Here is a 9,224-nt window from a genome sequence, read left to right on the forward strand (position 1 = left end):
AAGGTCATATGACGTCATCCCTCCTTTATGACGTCATCACCCGGACACTATATAAGGCCGCGCTCGCCCAGGCCGGGCCAGTGGCAGAGGCGACCTCTGCTGCTGCGCGGTGCTGGGAGCCGGTGTCTGCTGAGGGCTCAGAGGCTGCTGTCCCTCAGAGGCCCAGGCCGTGCGATCGCTGGTGGCTATTGCTGGCAGCGTTTGGTGAACGTTCATCGTTCTGAATCCTTAAGCCATGATCCGGGGTGGTGTGGGCCAGGGGCCCGTGGCGCACAGTCACCCCTCATCCCGTCGGGGCCCAGCGCGACCCCCCAGCAGGCCTGTGCAGCAGGAGGAGCACAGGCAGGAGCTGGAGGCGCTGCGGGCCCAGCTGGAGGCCGAGCGTCTCCACTCGCAGGAGCTGCACCGCCGCTTTGCTGATGAAACCCGCCAGATAAAGAAGATGGCAGAGCAGGAGCGGCAGCTTCTGGCTGAGAAGCTACGCTCCAGATGGGAGCAGCAACGGGCACGGGAGCTGCAGCGGCTGTGGGAGCTGAGCCAGAAGCAGCGGGCAACAGAGATCCGTCAGCTGCTGCGTGAGAAGGAGGCCGAGTGGCGCCAGGCACAGGAGTTGCTCCAAGAGCAGCGGGACGACGCCGTCCGCCAGGCGCGGGACCTGCAGCAGGAGCTGGCCGAGGAGCTGGTGAGGCACGGCTGCAGCAGCAGCAGCGAGGCCCGCAGCAAGCTGCAGGAGGTCCACAGGCAGCTCCACTGGCGGAAGGACAGCAAGCAGACCGCCCGCATCGTAAGCCTCCAAAATGAACTGGAACTGCAGAGAAGGCTCTTCCAGCAGTACATCCTGGAGCAGGCTGAGGGGAGGCCGTCTGCCTCCCACAGCGAAGACAGGGCTGCGGCCTGGCACCGCCTGCAGACTCGCCTGGGCGCAGGGACCACCGGGACCTGCTCTTCGAAGAGCCCCGGTGCATCTGGTGCTGCTGGGGGAGGAGGGCAGCAGACAACCCACTCCAGCTTAAAAGCTCACCTCCAGGGAGAAGGGAAGAGCTGCGGGCGGGCGGTCACAGACGTGGGTGTTCAGGTGGCAGCGCAACAAGAGGCCTGCCCACCTGGCAGTGGAGACAGCCAGCTGCTGCAGGAGAAAGCTCATCTGCAGCATGCCCTGGAGGACCTGCAGAGGCAATGCGGTGTCCTTCAAGAGGAGACCCGCCTTCTGGGGAAGGAAAGCGCTCTGGAACTGGGGGAGGAGGTGGAGAGGCTCCAGCAGAAGACTAGTATGCTAGGCCTCCTTACCAAGCACCTGAAAGAAAACACCAGGCAACTGAAAGAGACCGACCTGAAATCTGGAAAGACTGCTGCAAAGACAGAGCAGGTCGACCAGCAGCAGAGAGGGGAATCGGAAACCGAGGCTGGGACAAAACTTAGGCCTCACAGGAACCTGGATCAGGAACGCTCAAGACTGCAGCAAAGGTACGAGGAGCTGAAAGTGCGTCTGAGAGAGATGACAAATGAAAATGCCAGGCGCGCAGAAGAAAATTCTCAGCTCCGTGGGCAGAAGGAGCGGATAGACGAGGTTCGATCTGACAACGCTGCTCTGAAGGGGAAACTCGTGCAAGTGACAGAGCAGCGAAATTCTGCCATCGGAGAGGCCAAACGTCTTCAAACACGACTGCAAGATCTGGGTTGTGAACTGAAAGCCATGAGACAACTGGCAGGACGAAGGCAACAACAGGAGAACGACCTCGAGGAAACAAGGCGACTGCTGCAGAAGAAGAAAGAGGAAGTTGAGCATTTGCAGAGGGCTTGGGCAGAGCAAAGAAGGACACATGAGGAAGACACGCAAGCGTCTCAAGCGCAGCTGAGAGAATTAGAGAAACAGAATCAGCACCAAAGTCAACAATGGGAGCTGCTCTCTCAGCAACTTGAGCAAGAAAAAAGAAAAGAATCCAACCGTGTCGGTTCAGGACTACCACAGGTGACATCTTCTCCCACAGCACAGGCCTATGCAGAGCAGTCCCATGACCTTTGCAACCGCGAAGACAGCTCTGATGTTTCTGAGGAGGCAACCAAGGTCCCGGCATCCCACACAAGCACCTGGACATCAGATGCCGCACACAACAGTCCTGGGTGCCGCCTTCTTTCAGACGAGGGCCCTGTGCATGGGAACGAAGAAGCAGGAGCAGAGCATGTGTCCTTCATCCTGCAGTCCTCGGGAGAAGAATCGCTAAAACTTCGAAAATTTTTAGCTCGATACAGCTACGATCCTTTCGAGGGTCCTAATGAGCACCCCGAAGCAGAGCTTCCTCTGACTGCGGGAGAATACGTTTATGTCTATGGAGACATGGATGAAGACGGCTGGTTTGTGGGAGAGCTGACGGATGGCAGGAGAGGATTTGTCCCCTCTAATTTGGTAGAAGAAGTTTCAGACGATGACCTGGTGACAACTGTGCCTCCAGAGCTACGTGATCTCCTGCAGGATAGCGATGATGAGCTGAGATCTTGCAGCAGGAGAGGAAGGAAGAAACGGAGGAATCGGAGGAATAAATAAAGATCTTGACCAAGGAATCTGTGTCCCCTGTGTCTCCCCCCCTTCTCCCTCCCCTTCCACAGCTTTTATTGCTGAGCGTGACGTTGCCGTATGGACTATCCCTTTGGTCTTTTTGGGTCAGCTGCCCTGGCAATGCCCCCTCCCCACCTCTTGCCCACAGCCAGCCGACTGGATTTGGGGCTGGGGGGTGGCAGAGGGAGGGCGCTGTGGGAGTCCTGATGCTGTGCCAGCACGGCTCAGCAGTAGACAAAACACATTGGTGCAATATCAAGTCAGTTCTAGCCAGAAGTACAGAGCATAGTGCTGCATGGGCTGCTGTGGGGAAGGTTGAGTCCATCCCAGGCAGACCCAGAACACCATACCCACCGTGGTGGGGATGGTATGACCAGGCAGGGTCTAGAGGGGTGGCTGGATCCCCACTGAAAAAGTCGTCAGGGGGCTGTGGAAAGGCTGCTCAGCCTGTAACTTGTGAAGCTTCTGCTCCCTGCTACGAGCTGCTTGGAAAGGCCCGGCTCTTTCAGAACCCACTTTCCCCTTTGGACCAACGGCCCAGGTGTGCTCGGGGCAGCGGTCTGTGCCAGCTGTGACGCATTTCACACCATTGCTGCTTCTGGAAGCCTGCTGCAGGCCCACCGTGCCTGCTGCCGCCATCGTTCACCCGGCTCTGCCACAAGCACCTTGTTTCTCCTCAGGTGTGGCCTCGAGTGAGCTGTCCCCTCCTGGCTGCCTGCAGGAGAGCTTCAGGGGCCTCAAAGAGAAGGCTCTGCTGGGCTCCGCTGTCACTTTGCCCTTTGGAACACAAGCGCAAACCTGCGCTACAGCACCGCCGTCGTGCAGCCATCTGGGAGCACAACCAACAGGCTCCCTGAGAATCCCCCGTGCCCCCCAGCGTGCCCCCCATTTTCACTCGCCTGTGCCCCCGCTCCCATATGTCCCCCTTTCCCCTCACTATTTCAACTCCCATGTCCCCACCAGTAGTTTCCCAGTGAGCTACGTCCACGGGGCCTGAGGGAACCGGTGGACTTGCTAAGCCACTGGCCATCATACAGGAGAGGCTGTGGAAGTCTGTTTAAGTAGTTCCCACTGACTGGAGGAGAGGAAACATAGCCCCCATTCTAAAAAGGGGAAAATGGAAGACCTGGGAGCTACAAGCCTTCCTCCCTTTGTGGGGGTGCACAGCCTTCACCACCCACTGTCCGTCGTACCTGAGAAGTTGTTGCTGAGGGCTATAGAAAATAAGGAGGCGATTGGTGACAGACAACACGGCTTCACTCGGGGCAGATCATGCCTGACAAATCTGGTGCCCTTCTATGATGGGGTTGCAGCATTGGTGGGTAGGGAAAGAGCAACGGACATCATCTACCTGGACTCGTGCAAAGCACTTGCACTGTCCCCCATGATCTCTAAACTGGAGAGACATGGATCGGATGGACGGACAACTCGGTGGGTAAGGAATTGGCGAGATGGTTGCACTCAAAGAGTAGCGGTCAGAGGCTCAGTGTCCAGGCAGAAACCAGTAACGAGTGGCATTCCTCAGGGATCTGCATATTGACCAGTGGTCAGTAGCACCCAGGGGTGGGTCACTGCCCCCCATACCTGGATTTACCCCAGTAAACGCCCTGGTTCAAAGCGCGTCCGTGCTGGCATCTCCTTCGGGCTGCGGGACACGAGCAGGGCCCAGCTGGGCTGTTTGAAATGCATCTTTTACTGTGCCTACAAGCCCTCCAAGCACCCCCGGTGTAGCTCCAGCACCGCCTGTTCCATTCAGTCCAGGGCCTTTGCTGGAGAGCTGCAACTGCAGGGGAAACATCTCCCCTTGGCCTCCCATGGGGCAGGCTGTAGCGTGAGTGTCGGGGGGATGAGGACGACCTGAATGCATGGGGACACCCCAGGCTGGCAGAGCTGATTTCTGCTTGTGCTGTTTATTATTACTGGGATGGAACAGAAGAGGTGTTTTTAGAAACAGAATCCTAGAATGCTTTGGGTTGGAGGGGACCTTAATGACCACTGACCTTAAGGACACCCCCCCGCAGTGCCGGCTGTAGTGTGCCCCCCCCAGGGCAGGCTGTAGTGTGTGAGTGTGGAGAAGAGATCGACACCTGCCTCTGCATTTGTCCTCCTCGGGAAGTTGTAGAAAGCAACGAAGTGAACATGTCTCAAAAAAACAACAAAAAAAACCCAAACCTGTCTCAAAAGACCGACCTTGCGGTTTGGACAAGAGCCATGGAGCAGCTGAGTCTGTACAAAGGCAGGGGGTCGGCTAGTGGTGATGAAGAAGAGCCACCAACCTTCATCCCCACGACCCCCCGACGACCACCACCAGAAGGCACTGCGCGCGGGGATAGGTTATGCATATGTATAGGCATATTGGGAAACTTCATGCCTATGTAACTCTTTACTGTCTATAACGCAAGCAAGTTGCCGCGTTGGGGTGCGCATGCCTTTGGGAGCTGTCCCGCATGTGCCTGGTGCTGAAATAAACCACATACCTACTTTATAATTCATTTGCTTTGAGTTGTGGAGTTCTTCCACGAATCAGTGTCATAAGCAGCAATTTTCTATCCAGAGAGGCCTCTGTCTGCTCTCACCTGCTCCAGATCATGCTTACTGCCTGCAGCACTTGCTTGGCACCAACACAGGCAGAGAGCTAGGAGCAGGGCTGAGTGTGAGGGAGAGGCCAAGCCCTGCAGCTGCTGCTTGCAGCTCATCTCTTACTCTCAGGAGCACCGGGAACGGATGGGAACACCTCACTAAGGTGGCCTTGTCCCACGCCAGTGCACACAGCCTGGTCAGAGACGTGACAGATGCAGAAGGGGTTCTGAGAGCAAGCCCATTCCCCAGTATCCCAAGCACGGGGAGAGGAGAGCCGCATGAAGGGAGAGCCAGTGTTGGGCTGGGGCATGAGCCCCCTGTCAGGCTCTTTCTCACCTGCATCTTGTCATAAGTCTTGGCAAAGACTTATGCAAGTCTTTGTCCGAGTCTTTTCAAAATGAGGGGGGTGTAGCTGCTTCTCCCTCAGGCGGTGGTGGCTTCTCCCATTCTCTTGCTTGTCAGAGGCATTCTGGGGTGATGTGGAGCTCCACAAGAGGAAGCGGCTCGGGCACCTGCTTCACAGAGTGCCTGTGGGATGGATGAGCTGTAACTGATGAGAACAGCCCCAAAGGCCTCCAGCCGTGGCCTGCTCCCCTGTACTGCGTCTGGCTGGGATAGAGTTAATATTCTTAATAGCAGCTTGTAAGGTGCTGTGTTTTAGAGCTGTGGCCAAAACGATGCTGGTAGTGCGCTGAAGTTGTTCGCTTTTGCTGACCAGTGTTTGCACAGCATCGAGGCCTTCTCTAGTTCTTTTACACCTATTTTTACACCTATTTACACTATATTTGTCTATTACACCCGCCCCTCGAGTGAATGGCCGTGGGGTGAGCCAGAGGTTGGGAGGAGACATAACCAGGCAGAGCAACCGTACTAACCAACAAGACGTTCCACGCCATGTAATGTCATGCTCAGCAATAAAAGGGTAAAAGAGGGGGTTTAGAGAGTTATGCAACACATCCTTTCCAGGATTGGTCCCATCACTGGGGATCGGTCATTTTAGAATAGAATGGAATAGAATAGCTCGAGTCGGAAGGGATCTTCAAAGATCATCCAGTCCAACAGCTGAACCACTCCAGAGTTAACTAAAAGTTAAAGCTTATTATTGAGGGCATCATCCAAATGCCTCTCGAACACTGACAGGCATGGGGAGTTACCACCTCACCAGGAAGCCTGTGCCAGTGTTTGACCACCCTCATGGTAAGGCAGTTTTTCCTCAGGTACAGTCTGAACCTCTCCTTGCGCAGCTTTGTGCCATTCCCGTGCATCCTTTCATCGGTTACCAGGGAGAAGAGATCGACACCTGCCTCTGCATTTCTCCTCCTCGGGAAGTTGTAGAAAGCAATGAGGTGGCCTCTTTGCCTTCTCTTCTCCAGCCTAGACAACCCAGGTGACCTCAGCCTGTCCTCACAGGACGTGGCTTCCAGCCCTTTTGCCAGCTTTGTTGCCCTGCTCCGGACACTTTCAAGGACGTCCACATCCCTTTTGTGTTGTGGAGCCCAGAAGTGCACACAATACTCAAGGTGAGGCTGCACACGTACTAAATACAGCAAGAAAATTAATTATTAATTAATTAATTAAGATAATTAAATGCAGCAAGACAATTAACGGCTGGCTTTACTGGGTTGAATGCACTCCAGAATGCATTTTGCCCTCGTGGCTGCCAGGACTTGGCTGCTGGCTCACGCTGAGCCTGCTGTGGAGCTGCACCTCCAGAGCCCTTTCTGCTGAGCTGCTCTCTCCAGCCACTCGTCTCCCAGCCTGTGCTTGCATCCAGCATTACGCTGTCCCAGGTGCAGCACCTGGCATCTTCCGTTGTTGAACTTCATGCCGTTACTAATCTCCCAGTGTGCCAATCTGTCTAGATCCTTCTGCAAAGCCTCTCAGCCCTCCACGGAGTCAACGGTGCCTCCCAGTTTAGTGTCATTGGCAAACCTGCTGAGGACCCATTCCTCTCCTGCACCTAGATCTTTGATAAACATGTTGAAGGTAATTGGCCCCAGAACTGAGCCCTGGGGAAGACCGCTAGTGACTGGCCACCAGCCAGATGTAGCCCCACTCACTAAGAAACTTGAGGTTGCGCGCCAAGAAACGTTTCCCGCATCGGGACAAGAGGTTCCCAGCAGGCCCAACAGACCTCTCATTCGTACAGCAGGCCAGCGTGTATGAGTTGTGCGCTCAGTAGTGCCCAGATAATGATGGGGTGTGCCAGGCCCCTGTGTGCACTGCACCCTGTAAGGCTGGGCTGACTTGTGGTCACACTGAGGTCTGTTTGATGCCCTCTGCTAGCCCCACACACTGGTAAGCTGCCAAGCAGCCATTCAGCAGGCATATTTGGCTTTGCTCCATCACTGTTTTCAGCAATAAATCTATTGCTGCTTCTCTCTTAGGAGTGAAGCGCATCATTCCTTTTGCGACACATGGACGAGCACAGATTTCTGAGCTGGGATTCAGTGCTGCTGCCCACTGGGACATGGCTGTCACTGCTCTGGGGCTGGTGCCAGAAGTGAGTTGTGGAGGGACGCTTCCCAGCCCTCCATTAGCACCCAGGGGTGGGTCACTGCCCCCCATACCTGGATTTACCCCAGTAAATGCCCTGGTTCAAAACGCGAGGAGCTGTGAGGACCAGTTCAGTCCTGACTTGTTCCTACCATCTTCTTTAAACCCTTCCCTAGACTCTATGCCATGCTGGGAACAGCAGCCCCCGCTCAGCATTGGGGTGAGGGGCTGCTCACCCCATACATATCCACTGCTCGGGATAGCAGGCAGGTGAGGAAGCTGCCATCAGCGCACCCCAGGACCCTCCCGGATTGCTGATGTCTTGCGGTGTTATCCCTCCAGCACACAGATGGTGCTTGAAGTCCCCTGGGAGGACGGGGCCCTGCAAACGTGAAGTTTCTCCTACCTATCTGTAGAGGGACTCAGTACTTGTTTTTTTCCTGGTCAGTTCCCTTTCTTGCACAGGCACAGAGGAACTGGGTAGAGCAGCCTCGGTTTTATTTAGAGGAGATGTCAGTGGGGCAGCACGCCCTCACTGACCAGAGACGGGGTCTCTTCAAGGAAGTGTGCCAGGTCAGTGTAGGTGTCTTCTGGCAGCACTTGAAGCAGCAGGTGGTAGAAGAACTCCCGGTCGTAATAGGAGGCGTAGAGCACCGTGACACCCAGCATGAAAGTGACGGCCAGCTCCACGCACAGGAAGATCAGGCAGAATGTCCTGTGGGGCAGAAAAAGAGCTGGAAAAAGGGCAGGCTGGACGCATCCCGCACCCATGCCAGAGGGGGCTGTTCTGGGAGCCCCACAGGCTGCCCCTCCAGGCATTTCTCATTGCTCATTCGGACAGGCTTGGACGTGAGCCTCCACAAGCCCAGGAAGACACCTCGGCATTGGGCAAACACGCCGCAGCAGGCGTCCTGGCCATCCCAGTCGCTGCAGGGGAACCTGGGTGGGCACAGGGCACCTGAGGGGACACTCACCACAGCCAGGAAAAGGCACCTCTTCTCCTCGCCAGTTCCTCCGTCTTCTGTAGGTCAACACAAGGTAGGGACACTTGTCAGGCCCCACCGCACAGTCCGGTTCAGTACCCCACAGTAAATGCCAGTAACACACAGTACCCCAGTAAATGCCCTGGTTCAAAGCGCGTCCATGCTGGCATCTCCTTCGGGCTGCGGGACACGAGCAGGGCCCAGCTGGGCTGTTTGAAATGCATCTTTTACTGTGCCTACAAGCCCTCCAAGCACCCCCGGTGTAGCTCCAGCTCCGCCTGTTCCATTCAGTCCAGGGCCTTTGCTGGAGAGCTGCAACTGCAGGGGAAACATCTCCCCTTGGCCTCCCATGGGGCAGGCTGTAGCGTGAGTGTCGGGGGGATGAGGACGACCTGAATGCATGGGGACACCCCAGGCTGGCAGAGCTGATTTCTGCTTGTGCTGTTTATTATTACTGGGATGGAACAGAAGAGGTGTTTTTAGAAACAGAATCCTAGAAGGCTTTGGGTTGGAGGGGACCTTAATGACCACTGACCTTAAGGACACCCCCTCCCAGTGCCCCCCCCCAGCACGCCCCACAGCACAGAACCTTCCAGAGCGCCCCCCCCCCC

The 9,224-nt window shown here is 56.0% G+C and overlaps 1 long non-coding RNA gene across 1 annotated transcript; it reads right to left on the reverse strand.

Annotated features, from left to right (window-relative positions):
- Positions 1-8,111: 8,111 nt before the first annotated feature.
- On the reverse strand, positions 8,112-8,762 carry LOC136788028 (uncharacterized). The gene is made up of 2 exons (XR_010827042.1): positions 8,605-8,762; positions 8,112-8,345 (listed from the first exon to the last, which is right to left on the reverse strand). It is a non-coding gene; the product is annotated as an uncharacterized lncRNA (long non-coding RNA).
- Between the last annotated feature and the right edge of the window lie 462 nt (positions 8,763-9,224).

This window comes from Anser cygnoides, chromosome 32 (assembly GCF_040182565.1).
Source record: "Anser cygnoides isolate HZ-2024a breed goose chromosome 32, Taihu_goose_T2T_genome, whole genome shotgun sequence".
In the NCBI taxonomy this organism is placed as follows: Eukaryota; Metazoa; Chordata; class Aves; order Anseriformes; family Anatidae; genus Anser; species Anser cygnoides.